The sequence below is a fragment of the Syngnathus leptorhynchus genome, chromosome 20, assembly GCF_054491065.1.
Source record: "Syngnathus leptorhynchus isolate UIUO chromosome 20, UIUO_Slep, whole genome shotgun sequence".
Lineage (NCBI taxonomy): Eukaryota > Metazoa > Chordata > Actinopteri > Syngnathiformes > Syngnathidae > Syngnathus > Syngnathus leptorhynchus.
In genome coordinates, this window is record NC_141214.1 from 920,578 (window position 1) to 938,862 (window position 18,285).

The following is an 18,285-nucleotide window of genomic DNA, read 5'->3' on the forward strand; positions in this document are numbered from 1 at the left end:
TCCAGCTACATGGGCAAGCGATTGGAGCAGCAGCCAATGTACCCTCAGTACACCTACTACTACCCCAATTATCTCAGACTAAGGTAAGCCACTCCTCTGGCATTCCTCGAGCATGCTCGTCTAACTCCCACACTGCTACCCCGTCTGACTCCCACCCGCCCTTAAACCCTCACCTCCTCCGCCCCCAATTTATCCCCCCCTCGCATCCTTGACTGGAGATGGCACTTGATTGATAGCCAGCCTTGGTCGTGATGCTTTCATGGGACGGATACCTTGTCGGACTTGGGATGTCTATATCAGTTTGTGCCCGTGTGTCAGGGATCAAGGCCGATGGCTGTCATCTGCTTGGCCAGCCTTCAACATTTGTACTGGGAGCAATTCAATAACCTTCACGCATTGCTCATCTATCTATACGCCAATGAGCCTGGCAGATAACACCAGAAAGGAATAGATCAAACGTTTGCACTCGGGATTAATACAACTCTTAGGACCCCAAGCTGATTTACTACTAACGTCTTTAATTAAATGTACATTCTGATTTTCAAGCCTCTCGATAGGATCTGTCTAGTTTGTTTGGTATCGATGTACCTAAATTGAAAGGACCAAGCTAGCTACGATGAGTACCTATTTATTGATAGTATATGATAGTGCTGTTTGTAAGTCAGCTCTTCTTTTAAATTTTAGGGCAAAATGTTCTTTTGAATATTGTGGTTATCATATTTTAGAATCAATCCATAAGTACATCATGAAACCGTGTCTTTGAACATCAATATGCTTTGTTGAATGACCTAAATGTGTCCAAAACGGGAACGTGTAATAAATATAGCTAGCGAGATTCTTGGGTTTCTTTTCTTTGCTTGGTCTTTTTTTGTCTTAAGTGTTCTATCTTTAGATATTAGCGACACTCAGAATGGAAGATTTGTCAACACCCTTGATCGACTATGAGGAAAATGAATCTTGAATTAACTCGCCAGTTTTGTCGCAGAACAATCCTGCCTGAAGCAGTTGTGTTATGGCAGAGGTTTGTGCGAATGTATTACCACAGCTCTTGTTGTACTTTCATCTCAAGGTAGTTATGACCTACACAGTCAAACCACACATTTGTCATATCAGTAAGAAAAGGACGAGGACACTTTGGTATCGTGCGCCTGCCTGCTTTCTTCGAGTTACAAATGACCCTAATAAGGTTAGGTGGTTGGATGGTCGGAAACACTTCAGGATACCCCCCCCCCCTCCCCCGGAAAAGCTGGACAGAGTTGGAGTGGAAAAGGACGTCTGGGATTCTCTAGTTCCCAGTGACCCTGCCACGGAAGATGGCTGGATGGACGATAGAAGCCAGAATTATTCACTACGATGGCTTATTATGTTGGCACAATGGTTCCAATGTGTTGTTATGCATCTTTCTGTCATGATGCGCCAATATCTCAGACTATACCCTGGATCGTCGCCAGTCACTTGCAGGGTCCATAAAGACAAAAACCCATACTTAGCGGGAACTGAACCCAAGCTCAGGAGTCCAGAGACTCGACAGTGACAGGGACCGTGAAATCAATCGCTTTGAGAAAAAAAAAAGTGCTCTGAGACATATTTATGGCTTGAATGTGTGTGTGTTGGTGTGAGTGCTGCTGGTATATGATATGGCACAGCCCCTATTACTTGCAATACTTTCACGACAGTGCTCTTTACGTGCAGCGCATTAGCTGTCTGGTATGTGCTGCATTTTTGTACGTTCCTCCATTCTTTATTGCAGAATTACTGAAACATTCTGCCGTCTGATTGCAGGAAAATATGCAAATGTACTGGAAAATGTGGAGGTAGCTCAAATTGTATTGAAAGAAGTCAAAAGAAGAACTTTGCGTGAAGAATGCGATCTGTGCGCAGCGAGCTCCCAACAGGGTGGACCTGGCTGTAGCCCCACCTGGCAGTACACCAGCCAGCCAGCCAGCTAGCAAACCAGCCAGCCAGCCAGCCAGCACTCCCTTCTGATTTATAGTTTAATACATTTGTGCTGCTGCCATATGGCTTCCCTCTCCATCCCCTGCTCCTTCCATCATCCGCCTCTGCCTCCCTCCCTCCCTCCCTGCTTGGCCTATCTCGGAGCTGCTCATCTCGGTGGCCTCTCAGTCAGGGTATGCCCCCTCAATCTCCTCCTTCCCTCTCTTCCTCCTCCCTCATCCACTCTGTTGCAAACAGGGGCTCCAAGCCCTGCCTGCCTCTTCTACCTATGCTGCAGTTCACTCCCAAGGTCAGCGGAGATCCGATCTTGCCAGCGTCAGCGATTGATTTATCTTTGACGGAGCCGCCGGGGTCGTGTGCCATGCAAACGAGACCTACGGAGAGGAAAGCATCCGTTTCAATTTACATCCATAATAAATTTCCTGGTTAGGTGGGATAGAAGGTCGGTCCCTTTGATATCACCACAGAAAAGTGTCAAAACAAGTTAATGATAATTGATAAAAAAAACAAAAAACAAGGCATTGCGTGTTAAGTTTGATGTCAGGTAAAAATGCTAAGTCATGCTTTGAATGTGAATCTGCATAATATCCATTTTTCTTTGTCACAAGCCAATTTAGGCTTTAGGTTCTGTTTGCAAAGTAGATTGAGGTCTTAATCGTGATGACGTCATGCAAAACTGAGTGTAGGCTTTGTACAACCTTAGACGCCTCGGTTTGGTCATTTGTGGGTGTTTCCAATCTGCTTGCCTTCAGTGCTGCATTCCTAAGGTATAGTCTCATACTCTGTGGGTGGGGGGTGGGGGGTGTACACATCGGCCATGAATAAAAAAGGGTAATGCTTGGCATAAATCTTTCCAAAGTGCAGCCTTTTCACAGGCTTGCTTCCATTTTGTGGAATATAGTTTTGATGTTTGTGAAAAAAAAAAAACATGATTAACATCTGTATTTGCTTGGAGCAGATGAGTACGTGGTAAAGAAATGTGAAATGTGCTGTCTTAATGGCCTTTGCATTTTGTGGTTGCTGTGGATGTACTGTGCATCAATATTCTCATTTAATGGGATTCTCTGGTGCTGGCCGCGAGTGCTTGTTAACCCACATTAGAATGTGAAAGTCAGGAATGAGATAAAACAATAACATTTGTCTTTCTATTGATTAGTGCAGTGGGGCGTAGCATGTGCTCCTCTTTAGCCCAATTATTGATTCCTGAAACTGTGTGTGTATGCGTCCATGTGGATTTTATATAAAGTTATGATTATCTTGACTCTTGTTTTGATGAGAGTTGTTGTTGTTCGGACATCCGGCTCATCCCAAACGGGGTCACCGCATTAAGTCACTCGCACAAACTTTTATTTGCAGAGTTTTTATGCTGGATGCCCTTCCTGGCAGGACACACCCTTTTTTTTTGTAGTATATGGGGACTCGGAACTAACAATGGCCACTACACAACCAAGTCCTTGTTTTGACGAGGTGATTAATTAAATATTTTTTTGCAGCCTTATCAAGCCTGGGAATGTGATGTTTAGTGACATTTGTGAAAGGTGAATCATTTGCATTTTAAATATCAGATTGCGGCATCTCACCCCGGTGAGCCCGTAAGAAATTCAAGTACTGAAAGTGATTAGTGTTTGCTATTGTTAACTCTGTGTGTTTTTGTGTGTGAGATACACAATCGCAAGCCCTGACATAACTTAAATTGAGGGACTTCTTGTCCGTGGACTTGAACAAACATCAGGCAAATGGAGCTCTTTTGAAAGGCTTTGTGACTGCCGTAAAAGTCCTTATCAAATGAGGAAGAAAAAGTAATGGAGGGAGGGAAGGGGCTTTTCTGTTTGCATAACCAGGAAAGAGACTTATATAGAATCATGGAGGAGACTGGAGGTTAAAAAGGATTTGGCCTTAGGTCTGTGCTGCAGAAGACAACATTCATTTGAATTGTGCAGCAAATAGCCCTTTAGTGGAACTTCATAGCAAACACCCACGAGGTTGTGCTATTCAGCAAATCAATCAATCCCTCTCTTGTTTTCGACAGCGCATCTGCAACTCAATGCAAATGTCGGCGAATCCTGATTTTTGTATGATGTGCATATTTGCCCGTTTGGCAGACTCTGCCAAGCTGGCGCAGCATAGGGCATGTTTGGAAAGCACTTGGCCTAGAATCAATCTAAACATACTGAGTAGGCATAGGTTAGACATCTGAATCATTGGAGAACTGCAAATATTGAACATACTATTATTATTAGTGTGCTGCTTTGTTTGGCACTCCCACAGCGACGCAGCCCACCTTCGTTCATATCCTCCTAATTGTGATGAAGCCAACAGGTTTATATCCCAAGAGTATAAAAACACAGTATAGACGGTGTTACCATATAAAGTTTAAATACATGCGTGCATGCGTGCATGCGTGTGTGTGTGTGAGAGAGAGAGAGAGAGAGAGAGAGAGAGAGAGAGAGAGAGAGAGAGAGAGAGCGAGAGAGAGAGAGAGAGAGAGAGAGAGAGAGAGAGAGAGAGAGAGAGAGAGAGAGGAGAGAGAGAGAGGAGAGAGAGAGAGAGAGAGAGAGAGATAGAGAGAGAGAGAGAGAGAGAGAGAGAGAGAGAGAGAGAGAGAGAGAGAGAGAAGAGAGAGAGAGAGAGAGAGAGAGAGAGAGAGAGAGAGAGAGAGAGAGAGAGAGAGAGAGAGAGAGAGAGAGAGAGAGAGAGAGAGAGAGAGAGAGAGAGAGAGAGAGAGAGAGCGCCAAAGCTTCCCAGCCTAGCTTTGGCTGGGAAGTGATTAAATGAAGCTTTTAAAAGCGGGCTCCACTTTCCACTTTGGGTGTCCTTGAGCACTTGGCACAGTGAACACAAAGTAGAAGCTCACTCATTACAGGTTGCTGTGGGGGAAAAAAAAAGTAGCACAGATAAATGCTTGGAATACACAATCAGGTGGGAGTCTTGCCTCGTGGGGATGTTGACAGCATCTTACTCTTCTTACTCGGACTTTTGGAAACACAGGAACTTTTGGAAACACAGGAAGAGATTTCTTTATTCCGCACTGTGCATGTGGTGAGCTCGTTGGAATAGCGAGAGTTCAACTGGATAACCCGCAGGTTAACACAGAAAATCCCTACCCTGAAGCACATACCGAAGTGCATTTGTATCTACATGTGTATCGACAGCGAAGCCTTACACTACAGAACACGGGTTGGGTTGAAAATCGGGCTGAGCCAACAAATTGTAAACAATCTGGGGTAAAACAATCCATAGACCCAAAATGGACTACACTCTTTTGCCATAGAAGCTCAACCTAATGAGAACTGTATGAAAGAAGTCACCGTGGATTACGCTAAGTGGACCCTGGTCGGGGCTCGACCGTCCAGAACATAGCCGACATTTGAGCCTTATGATTAAGAAAACATAGCCTGCAGTCTTTGCCTAACCCCAGAACCAACAAACAGATCTCATTTTGATGCAGCGGAGTACATCACTGCAGACTACAACCACAATAATACGGATCATGCTTTAGTGTCAATGTGCCAATCAAAAGTGAGTGTGGTGAGTTTTCTAAAGGCGGGATTTCTTATATCGTCGCTCTTATGACGTGTGTGTGTGGCCAATCGGTGCATTTGATGCTCGCTGAGGAATTCATTTCAACTCAAAACAGTTTTGCACGGACTAATATTAGCTTTAGTTTCTGATAGCAATATTTGTTTTGAATAGACCGGTACCTTCTGGAAAATGGTGCCTTTCCAAAAATGAGTATGGATATCAAATGATTTATTTGCCCAGCTGAAATTCAGAAGTTTTCTCTCAATGGAGTAAAAACGAGTTAGATGGGAGGGAGCTTTGAAAAAGCTAACTGCACCGATTGAAAGGCCTTTTGTTGCTTCCCTTTGTTAACGAAAGCTCTCAGCACGTCTGTTGCCCTCCCTACCTTTCGGCACTCGGGAAATGCTCAGGTTGTGAGGTAGGACGACTCGGAAGCTCCTCTTAGCTTAGCGATGCTCGCTGACTCAGATTCGGCCAGGATAATTGCTCCTGAATTTTTAACGAGTGGCTGCGTTGTGCACTTTGTGGAAGCAGCGTGCCTGAAGATCCCGGCATGGCTGCGACTGCAGTGGCATAGCCCTTTAGTTTTTCTCCCCACATTTGGAACGAGAAGAATACTTTAGCATGTCATCATTGCAATAGGTGATGCTGTGACTTTGGAATGTTAACAAAAAGAAGCGTGAATGCAAATGCCATTGTAGCGCTTGACTGCACAGATAATTATCCTAATCTGGTTTCATCTAATCACCGGTTGTAGAGTTGCCTTTGGCTAAATACGTCACTTTTTATTTGGACTCTGCTGGGTCACTCTCAGCTGCCTCTCGAAATCTGGAAACAAAACCATCTTGAACGTGGAAATGTCATTCAGAAGAGATACAAAAAATAATGCATCACAATAATGTAGTACATTTAGGCAGTGACATGGTGAGTTACTACGGTCATGATAATATTGGGGCCGCGAGACTACATTAGATGCAAATAAAAAATATATTTTTTTTTTATAGAAAGTCTTTGGTAGCTCTGAGAGTCAAGTGGTAAGAGCAGCCGCAGACATGCAAATTGCAGCGCCGTCTCCCGCACGATACTGCAGGCAGCCATGGTTACCGCCTCCCACATGGCATATAGTGCCTGCAACATTTACTCTCCACTGCTGCATTAGTTGTGGCAAGCGCAATAAAAACACTGTGTCACGCCTAGCTTGAAAAATGCTTCCGGAAAAAGCCAATTCTGCCATGAATGAGGATAAGCAAATAGGCATGAACGCTTGAATGGCTGCCAGTCATGTCAGAGCCCCCCCCCCCACCCCTCTCATCCAGTCACAATGAGCTTCTGTACAAATAAGGATACGTGCACCAATTTAGTGCAGCAGATGAACCTTGTGAAGCCTTGTTGAGCAAGTGGGGGATTACCGTGAGCAAACAGGCTTTTCTCTCCTGGCTTTATTTGAGTTAACTGACTCACACCACCCTCTTAGATTTTGCCCCTGTCTTTTTTGGGGGGGGGGGCATACTTACTCTACATACTCTCATGTCGCCTTGGAGGTCTTAACACATGCGCATTAGTCAGTGTATGGAAAAACACTGAGTGTGTCAGGTAGGCGACGAGAATTAGATGGCAAGGACACTTTAGCTGAACCGCAAAGCAGGCGTAATGGATCAAGGAGCAAGCCCACGGCGTGATGGGGGGGAGGGGGGGGTAATTCTTCAAAAGTAATTAGTAGCACATAAGCAGACTATTGGCAACGCAATGAACAAAATCTTGGCTTTATACGTGGGCTGCTTGCGGATGTCGTTTTTTTGGCAGGAAACGTGAACCCAAGTTGCACAAAACTTTTGTTCATGTCCAAAGCGTTGCAAGAGTCATTGCCAAGGACAAAAATGTTTACATTTTGCTCTGTTCAAAAGATTTTCTGGATTTTACTCCTAATAATGACAAAAATGACACCTAATAAAGAACAATGAAGTGATTTTGCAACCAAGTGCCTCTTTTGATTCAGCGCCAAAATAAATTAGCTCACTCGTTAGAAAGCGCAGATGTTTCGAAAACCTTTGTCATTGTTTTAAGACTTTTTATTTGTCAAAGGATCCTGGCTACATCTTGCATCATGCAGAAATTTGAAGAATATTTCATAGGCATATTTGTAAAATAGGCATGTAATTAATTAGCATTTTGGTCATGGGATTTTTGTCAAAGTGTAATGGAAAAAAACAACCTTTTTTTTTTTTAGCAACCTCTTCTCAAAGCCAAATTGTTTCAGACCCATAAAAATAACATTTTTAACCCAAAATTGATCTGTATATTTTTACTACTTTTGTTCCGACTCATAAATCCGGTTAATATAAATGCACAAATACTACTATTTGAATGGAGAGCTGAAAATGTGTTTTACATCTTAATTCTGCTTCACTCCACTCTTCGAGTATGTCGGTCAAGTGTGTGGAAAAAGTGATTTTAAGCAAGGATTGCTCAGAAACACTGCTTTCTTTTTCTTGAATAATGTAAATGTGCTCAAATTTGAATAAATGCTAATGTTCGCGTCAAACTACTTATGCAGTTGAAAAATACGAATGTTTTGATCGCCCTGTGTTGTTTTGTCCTTGGGCCTTTTTGGAAAATGTTGGGAAACAGTGGCTTTGAAAAACAGTTAGTGACTAATTTCCTATCTGTTTTGTGCCTCTGATTAGCCGTCTTGAGTACCCCTGTGGAAGCCTTGTATCCATTATTTATCCGTAGCCCCCCCAAACAACAGCTGCAAGCTTGTGTAGCTGCCATATGTTGTGTTATTCCCAACATATTGAGAGCATTCTTGCTGTATAGGGAACTTTAGATCAGCCCGCCGAGATGTATAACAAGCCCTCTGCGGACATGCTGCTCCCAAATTATTCTCCAAATGTTATGTTTTCCACTCTATCCTTGGAAAAACCAAAAAGGCTCTTGAGGTCATACAAACTGCTTTTCAAATTGGGGCTTCCAAAGTGTAGTTTGATTTGTTTTGGGGGTTTTTGTTTTGTTTGTTCATGTTTTACAGCTTATTTGAAACGAGAGAGCAGCTTTGGCGAGAAGAGAATACTGTAACACGAATACCCATCAGAGGTTTATTTGAAGTGAGCAAACCCTCATTCCATGCGGTAATATGCAGGCGTCACCATCTGTTAGAAAAGTTAAGGTGGATTTATTTTTATTTTATTTGAGAAACTTTTTACACACACATTATGCATTATTTTTTATTTATTATTATTTTTTTATTTTACTAGAGATTTTTTTTTCCCACACACTGTACACAATGTAGACGCAGACAGCCACAATTTAGAAACAAATATACATTTTGTAAATAAGGGCGCTGGTACGTCTCACCAGAGAAGACGCTGCAGGCACCCCTGACCCCCCCCAAGCAGAACTAGAAGACGTAAAATCTGGGCTTCCCTGCTAAAGCTGCCGCCCCCGTGACCCGACCCTAGATAAGCAGAGTAAATGGAGGCTTGGGTAGATAAATGAGACAGTTAAGTGTTTTTACCACTTTACACCGGTGTGACTGATTTTGAAACATTCATGGCAACAGAGCAGTTTGAGGCTGTAGTGGTTCAAATGTTTGACCTACAGTCGAGAGGTCGCAAGGTCCAAACTAGCCTCGCCCCTCCCTTCCTGTGTGTGAGTTCCACGTTCTCCTGGTTCAGATTCAAATCGGAGATCAATCAAGCTAACCATCATAGATTGACTTGGCTTTACATTATAAACTGGCCAAAACAGAAATTAAACTACATCGAGCAATGAACCAGGGCCACTGTGTTCCCGGCATCGTTGGAATTGTCTGAGGGGCAGTAGGGGAAAGAGGGTCGCATTAGGATTCAGCCGATAAAGCAATAAAGCCTTGTAGGAGATGCAGTTGGCCGGCCGGCCTCATTCGGAGCGGCTTCTGTGTGCGCAGCACTTTGTGGCCGCAATTAATCACCCGGCTGACATTAGCCTACCTTCCTGCAAACACTGAATAAACAGTTGCAACGTCGAGGCCATGTTGGCTGCCACAAATCTGGTGTTATCGTTAAGATGTCTGTTGACGCTTGTTCCCCAAAGAGAGAGAGAGAGCGAGCTCTTGAAACTTCTACAGACTGGTGTGAGATCTGTTGATCTATTTAGTTACAGGTTGCAGTGAAAAAAGCCAGTCGGAGACACAGTAAGCTTCTGACATTCGAATTTTGCCCGCACGGTATCGTCCTCGGTGCTTGTGTGACAGGACAGACAGCAGTCGCTAGAGTCATTTGTAAAATGGGAATCCTCTGAGGCTTTATTAGGAGGATGCCTGTCAATGTGTGCTGTATTGTTACCATAGCGATGGTTGCCAGTTGCGTGTGCCAAGCTAGGTCTTGCTTTGAGAGTCAATCACGGGAACGACTGCATCGTGGGATTTCAGCTGCCACTTAGTTTTGACAAAGTCATAATGCTGGCATTTTTATCTTATCATTTATACACTGGAGTCAAGGTGAGCAGTGGGGCAGCTGAGATTGCATGGAAACATTTGTCCATAAGTTGAACATGCAACTCACATAACAGCCTGAGAGGAAACATGATCGAGTTGTTGAGGAAAGCGGCGGGGGGCTGGAAGTGAGGAAGGGCGGGACTCCTGTCCACTTCACTCGATTGGGACTGAGACTTCCCTTCTCTGTAAAGTCCCGCTGGAACTGAAACATTGAAATCACTTCATTCACCTTTGCACTTCTCTATAGCAGTCATCCTACTGTATAAGTGCATGCCCGCATCACCTTCTCGAAACACAAATAAAACAACACATGCCTTGAAGAGTTTAGTCCCAGGCTGATGTGCGGCCAACGAGCTGGAATCTGCACACAGGGAAACCTGATAGGCCTTCCCTGTGCCAAACACATGAGGTCACCCTGACTGACTGATCTTCCCTGCCTGCCTGCCTGCCTGCCTGCCTGCCTGCCTGCCTGCCTGCCTGCCTGCCTGCCTGCCTGCCTGCCTGCCTGCCTGCCTGCCTGCCTGCCTGCCTGCCTGCCTGCCTGCCTGCCTGCCTGCCTGCCTGCCTGCCTGCCTGCCTGCCTGCCTGCCTGCCTGCCTGCCTGCCTGCCTGCCTGCCTGCCTGCCTGCCTTCCACCACCCACTGCTGTCACACTAAAAGATTGTATCTCAGACGAAAAAAATTGTTTCCTCTGCTCACTGCACGATCCTACACTCAAGTTGAAATCACAACATGTATCTTTTGCATTCTGCGTCAGCCTTTGTGCTCCCAAGCAAAAAAAAAAAAGTCACTCCGCAGCATTGTTTTTCAAAAGCAATCCAAACATATGTGTGTTAGATCTCTGTTCAAGTTCCCTCGTAGCAACACGAACACCCACGTCTCAGAGATACATGCATATGAATGCAAACGCGTATTCCCAAGTGGTCCACCCCCTTTTCATCATAAGCGCTCCCACGCATCTCATGTTCTCCCCCATATTATGTTAAAAGGAACATGCATTATTACACTGGCGAGGTTTGTTGATGTTCTTGGCAATTGACACAAGTGAGCAAGAAACCACAATACGGTCACAAAGCTCTTTTTTTTTTTTCCGCCTGTGAGGTCTCATTGTGTGGTGGTTTGTTTTTTGATGAGTAATTTGACTCATATCATTACAATAATATTTTTGAAATTAAACCCTACACGGCAGCTGTCGTTCTTTGTCGAGTTTTAAACCGGGTGTTGGTCAACCTCCAAATGTTGGAGAGGAAAAATAAAGTTTCTTGATTCTGTCGTGGTGCGGTTGCCTGACTTCTATGCAAACAAAATATAATTTTTATTTACAGTAACTTCTGCACCAAATGTCAAAAGGCAATTTTATTTACAAATCCTTTGGGTTAAATTCTCTTTAGCAGCTAAGATTTGTGTTGTGGGTGAAAAGGATTGAGTTAATGGACAGAGCTTTAAAGCAGCTTGTTGCGCTGCCTTGGCTCTGACCCGCGCAGATTGTCAGGTGACCTCGCTGGTGCTGCCCTGAGCTCGCGGTGAGGAATCCAATCTCCTTGCCGGGGATACGCTGCATGTTTTAGCGGTCCGGTTTGATAACTTTGCCCGGCGTCTTTTCCCACGTGCCTATCAAGTCGTCTAATAAAGGCTGACATGTGATGGGAGGGGCTCCCAGTCAACAGTGGTTGGAATATGGTTTTAACCAGCTCATCTGCTCCATGTTTAAATAAGAGCAATTTGAATGCCACAATCATTTTGTTGTGGAACTATTTTTTTCTCAACTTTGTATTCCTTGCAAGACAGAAGACAGATTGTGCAGTGCACAAGGTTTTCTGGTTGAATAACTTAAGATGAATGTGAGACTAATTCAATTTTAGAGTTATGTAGTGTTATACGAAAATATGTCAACAGAATAAAGTGAAGGTTCCGCAAAACCTATGAGGACAAGAAATAGAATGATGGATTTGCTCATCCAAAAATGCTTTCAAAGGGCAGGTAGCACTTTCCATCTTATTTTCTTGACATTTTTTTTTGAGTGCGGGAAGTGAGTAAGTGATTGGCACAGGGAAGTGGGAATTTTAAGGCATTTTAAGGACCATTAAAACCCCATGGGGCCTGATAGCCAGCGTGTTTAATGAGTCATTGAAAAGAGGGCCTCTCCACTGCTATTTGTTTCCTTGTTGGGCATTTTGCCTTCCACTGTGCTGCTAATTGTCTCGAGCACACTGGCAGTGACACAGCAACCCCGGCTCACAATGAGATAAATGACTTTGGTGGAAATTTAAATGTGCCGCACTTTCCGAGTTGACCCTCCGTAGGTTAGCGTAAGGTTGGGTGGGATCTGTAAAGTTCAACACCGCTGAGGTCGTTTCATTCGTAGGTCAAGCGAGCTTTTCAAGAAAAAATTGGCCTCAAAACAGCTCCAGCCACATGGAACAGCCAAAATGCCTGGAGAAGTATGAATTCATTTGCATTTTACATTCTTGGATTGGATTCAAAATGTGGCTACTAAGACTAAGAGGCCTATATCTGTGTTTAGAGTTGAAGTAAGAAGCCTTATCAAGCTTGTCCCTGTTGAGTAGCCCACACACACACACATAAGAGCCGTCCGTGTGTGATGCATTTTCTGTTTCCATGGGGATCCCCACACGGGAGTTTAAAAAGAAAACCTTCCACTTTGACACATGTATAGCCCGCTTCCCATTTCTGTAACAAAATGGCAGCGTTTTGTGTAAACAGCCTTTAATTCTAATGAGAACTGAATGGTCATTTTATTGCGTACGACGACTCTACTGGGGGAAATGAAATGACTCTTTCTGGACTCTTCCTTTCTTCTTAATTTGTGTTTTCAGTGCAAGGAGATGGCACATATGGAAAACAGGCTTGTGTAGTATGGATTACATGCTTTGTAATTCTATAGCGTTGATATTTTTACTTTGCATGGATAGTGGGAATTCAACTGAGCTTAGTGAACTAATCATATGGGCATTAGGTTAACTTGTTGAATGGAACACCTGGAATATCGCATTACTATACCATCTGCCTCGTTTTATTTCCACAAAGTAGAATTTTCCTCAACGGGCACTAACGGGAGAATATACAGACACATTATGGCACCTTAATGTGTACTTATGCATCTGGTCAATTCTGTGGATTACATTTGAACAATGCAAAGAAAGTAGAAGGATCTCGTCGACGAAATAAGAAAGCCCACGTCTCCTGGAATCAGTGATTGTTGCCAATCGAACCACTGACAAGCAAGGAAGCGGCGGTAAATAAAACAAAATACCTTACCCGATCTTGTTGTTTTGTTTTAAAACTGGGTTCCCCAGACTGCAAAAAAGATTTTCCACAGTAAGTCTTTCGTTAACAATACTAACATTTTTACAATGCTCCGTATCCATGTTTTTGAGAGATCACGGGATTGTGCAAGATTTCTCCCTTTGAGGACTTGTTTGGAAAATCTGTGTTAGGGATAAAACACACCACAGTACTACTGTACACTAAGATAACATGTGATATGTTTTGTTGTTGTTGAAGAATCCATTTATTTCTCCCAGGCTTAACTGGAAAGCTAAGACATTCAGGACAAGAGGAATCACTAATAGATTGTTCTGCTTTTTCAATTTGGTCCCTGCAGTGTTGACAGTGTGAGCTTGGCCACCAATTAGGCCACACGGATTCTTACTGCCCATAAATTATTAAGTGTCAGCCATCAACTGGAAGCAGTGACGGAGGCGCCAGAGAGGAAGCTTTTATTTGTTTAAATCATCCAGTGCCTAGGATTCCGCTCTCAAACAAGCTTCGGTGTCTAAATTATTCTCATGCTAGCAACTGAATAAATGCAACATTTATTCAACAACAACATGCGGCATTTAGGATAATGTATAGTATTAGATTGCAACACTGACTCACCTCAAGGTCAACCAATTCATTTCTGGAGGAGAATTTATTGCCCGGTCGTAGCTAAGGCAATGAGGTGCTGTGATCCTTGAGCTCATGTCTATATAGAAGGTCTTCACAGCCGTATACCACGGGGGGGGGCTTGGCGGGGCGGAGGGGGGGTTTGTCTACTACCGCTTGTTAACTCTCTTTTCTGAGCCCGAGCCAAGTCGGTTGCTTGAAACATGATAGCGTTGTTGGCCAAGGCCTGCTCATGTTTCCGCTGTTTTGGAGAGCACTGAGTTAATGTTCCATGGAGCCATCAGCCTGATCATAAACATTGTAAATCTACAACGCCTACGGACCGTAACTCATGAAGAATGACAGGAAGTCTGTAAACTAGGTGGCTGTCAAACAGTGATTGACACTACCTATGATGCTTTGTGGGAGGATCCATCCCTCCTTGAGCGACCCAGCTGTAATTGCTCTGTCAAATCTCGTTCTAAACCAAAACACGAGCAGACGGCCTTTAGTCAAGTATGGGAGTCACTAAGACCCGAGTCAAGTCCAATTCTCCAGATCAACTCGAGAGTAAAGCTTAAGACACTGAAATACTATAGCTATTTGGTTCATCTAAAAGAAAATATTTCACGTTTCTTTTGAAAGAGGCCATTGTCTGGAATAGAAGCACAGTTGGACTGGATTGAGTCGACAAAACAGAGTTTAATGGGCAAGGCCCAGTCCAACGCAAGTCGGAGTCAAAACGTATCAAATGACTTTGTCACTCATTAGAAGTAGAGCAGTCTTAAAATATGCTTGAGAGGATTTTGTGTCTGATGAAATTGTAGCAAGCAAGGTTGCCGCGCCTTTGGGATGTGAAGTATCCTGTAACGAATTAATTATGCATTTCCAGCATCTAACGGTGAAGGAATGGCCCGACGACTGCTTCCTGTGCATAGCTTCACCTCGCTGTCAACTTGGGGATGTCTAAAATAGTCCCACACACAAAACAGCTTGAGGTTCATTGTAATGATAATGGTGCCTGGGTGGATGCGAGTAGACTGGTTCATATTCAGCCCCACAATGACTCTCCTGTCTTGGCTATTCAAGAGGCGGTCTGCTAGTGGACTGGTGGGCGACTAGGCTGAGAAGCTTCTTGTTCATGTGGAAATGTGTGCGGCCATACAATGGAACGGGGATGCGTCTCCCAAAGCCCGGCCCGACATATTCAGCCAGAGAATGGAAGCACAATAACAGTCAGCTGCTATCATCCCATGAAAAGTCTCAGTTGAATGCTAAATAAATCTTTGACCATGGCTGATTTTCATCTTTAATGTCTTCATCTTGTTACTTGGAGCGCTTTGAAAAGAATATTTTAAATGAATTGTACTTTACCTCGAGGACTATCCATAAGAGTTTTTGGAGTTATGAATAAAAACATTTTCATCATGAAAAGATTTCAAAGTGAAACCAAGTCCCATTTTATTGTCAGATTTATGATCTGAGTGAGGAGTCCAGAGTATAAATTCGATGTTCCAGTCACTATTCTTCAATTGCGCAGTGCATATCAGACTCGAGGGTTACATCTTGAAAAGATATAAAAATACTGAGAGTGCGGATAGCCTTGTGAAAAAGGGCCGAGTTCATTTCGCCGCTCTCGATTTTCACCAGCTTATCTATTCGCCGTATTTGAAAGGTTGGCGCGTCTCAGGAAGGTATCTTTGAACACACGCTGGCTTTATTGTACGGCAAGCATAATGGCAAAAATTTCCAATTTGCAAAGTATCTTGCAACATGAATATTGATATGAAACAATTGAGTTGAAATGCTCTGGCCATTGAGCTATCACTGTGATGCTCAATTATCCTCCTGCTGGAGTTAATGAACAGATATGGCCGCATTTGATTATGCTCTGCAATGTGCAAAAGCAAGGATTTTTTTCCCTTTTTTCATATATATATATATATTTATATTTGGGGAAATGAACGTGACGATATCTTTTTTTCTATGCAGTAATACAAGGCGTTAATATTTACATTTATGCTCGAGTTGTCTTGGATCCAAAATATCTAGCACATTTTTTCTTTTTACATTTTATGACGGTAGCAGTCACAAATTCCGTTTGGGAAGTAACTTTCCCAACATTCCGTTTGACGGCAAGATCGTATCTGCAAGTGAGCTATTTCTAAACTGGCCTGTGTTTCTCAAATCTGCCTGGTGCCTTACTTTATCAAAGTGTTGCATGGCGTGAACTCCTCCAGACAAGAACACATCAGGCTGGAGTCAGCAAGGCAAGAAGGAAACATTACACCATTACACTCACCTGCTCCGTAATCACGGTGACTTATCTCATGAATAAATCAGGCTACCAAGGTCTCAACTACTCGACACCGACTTCTATCCTTTGGCAGATGTCAACGTTTCTATTCGTCTTTCAGCGCCTTCATACCTTGAACGTTAGTTTTTTTCTTCTTCCAGCATTCTTTCACCTTCCTCCCCCTCATACTGGACTGCCCAACAGTGCTCATTTTATGTATTACACAATCGTGACCCTTTTTTTGGTGATTGAAGTCTCCTTGGAAGCACAGATCATTCCCCTTTGCTTTCCCGTAGGTCACGGGCTTGACGAGTGGCCGACTCGCTTCTTTTAAATCACTCACACGGCCACCAACGCAACGTTGATGCCAATATGCCAGACTAATACTGGAAAATCAAGTGGTATGCAAACTTGACTACTTGATTTGAGGACATTGACACAAAAGTAAAACCGATGCCGTTGTGGAGCCTAAAACGCAAAGCATTTTTAAGACTGCCACTCCCAGTTGTTTAGCGTTTTTGTTTGCATCTGAGTGAAATTAACATTTGAAATCAATCGATGAATTCAGAAAAAGTGATGCCAATTGTTGTCTTTATTACGGCAGTAAATGACAGCGGCGTCCACGTGAAGCAATCCTCTGCATACCAATGCTTTCTTTTTGCTGCTGACAGCAGATTTGGGAGGCTGCAAGAATTTTCTGTTGAGTAATGCCGCTGTTGCTTCAAGGGGGGTAGTTGCTTAACACGGCATGCAGAATCTGGCACGCCGTCTTCCTTGCCCTACTAAACTCTGCTCAACACTGTGCAAAAACTCCCCGATGGCTTGTAGAAAGGGGGTGGAGGCAGACAGGAAGGAGAAATAGAGGACGAGCAGGCAGATGAGGATTGGAGTGGATTTAGAGATAGATGAGAGCTGACTGAAGGGATTGGGAAGGTAAAGCGAGGGTGGTTGGAGGACTTGCCGAGGATGAATTTCCTTATGGAAGGTTAGACTGAGGCAAACGCTCCGCGGTAGACTTGTATTGTGATTGAAAAAGCCTTGAACAAATCAGGGACTTTTATGATTGTTTTACTGCTTTGACTCAATTGTAAAAACAAATCAATGCAGCCCGTAGCAGTCACAAGTCAGATTACCTTACTAGCTTGAAAAAAATAGATTCCGCCCTGTTGTGGCCAATTACATCTCACCCAGTGTTATCTAAACATTACAAAAGACAAAGAGTCTCTACTTTGCATTTTTCCAAGGTCATGGGCGAGATCCTTGCACTCCCATTCTCTTGATACTGCACTCAGGCACTCCTAATTAAAGGCAACGCATTTAGCAGCATGCCATTGCCCTCAAGTGAAGATAAAATAGGAGCAATAAAATGCTTTTATGACACCCACATTTACAGTATGAACACTATTCGACACAATGGAATAATGATGTAGCAGGTTATGATAATGGTCTTGTGTGCCCCGTGATTAAGATTGTGCTAAAATAAGAGGAGTTCACACCAGGGGGCTATTACACGCAACTTGCAGTGACTCTTTCATTTGGCTAATATAGTGCGGCTGGCGCTTTTTGGTGACCTCTTGAATGCAACCGACGATGAACCCTATCCACGAAGAATTGAAGCGTATATACGTTGTATGGATACGATGACACGCATCCTAAAGTTTGGCAGTAACTCTTTGCTTGTCTCTTCCCAATTACGTCCTTATTTATGAATGTGAGCACCGCTGACCTTCTGCAAGAGAAGACATAAATTTGTTTGTCTGGCAAAGGGTGTAACAAATAGCATTCTGCCACAGCTCCAACTTGCTCTTTCTATCAATCTGTCCCTTGTCTCTCTTGGCCCCCTTCCCGACAGGCTTCACATTCCAGCCGTAACTCTCCTCACCTGGTCAGCTGGAGCACTCACTCATGACTGCTGGGCTTCCTGGTCACAAATGACTTTGCTTCCTTTTCACGAATGCTGTACAATTGATAGATTCATCAAAAAACATCTTTATTCAAATCATCAGAATACCAGGTGACAATTTGAATCGAAAATCCTAAACAGGGACGACTTTCGGGTTGATTTGAAGATGCGTTTGAAACTTTTTCATTCATTTACACATCACACACGTCTTAAGATAGCTGAAAAATGAAAATTGTGCCTCTGCGT

At 43.5% G+C, this 18,285-nt stretch overlaps 1 protein-coding gene across 6 annotated transcripts in view; it reads left to right on the plus strand.

Annotated features, from left to right (window-relative positions):
* The window catches only part of rbms3 (RNA binding motif, single stranded interacting protein), a 146,025-nt gene that overhangs the window by 24,898 nt on the left and 102,842 nt on the right, over nt 1–18,285 (plus strand). The gene's annotated exons all lie outside the window — the stretch shown is intronic.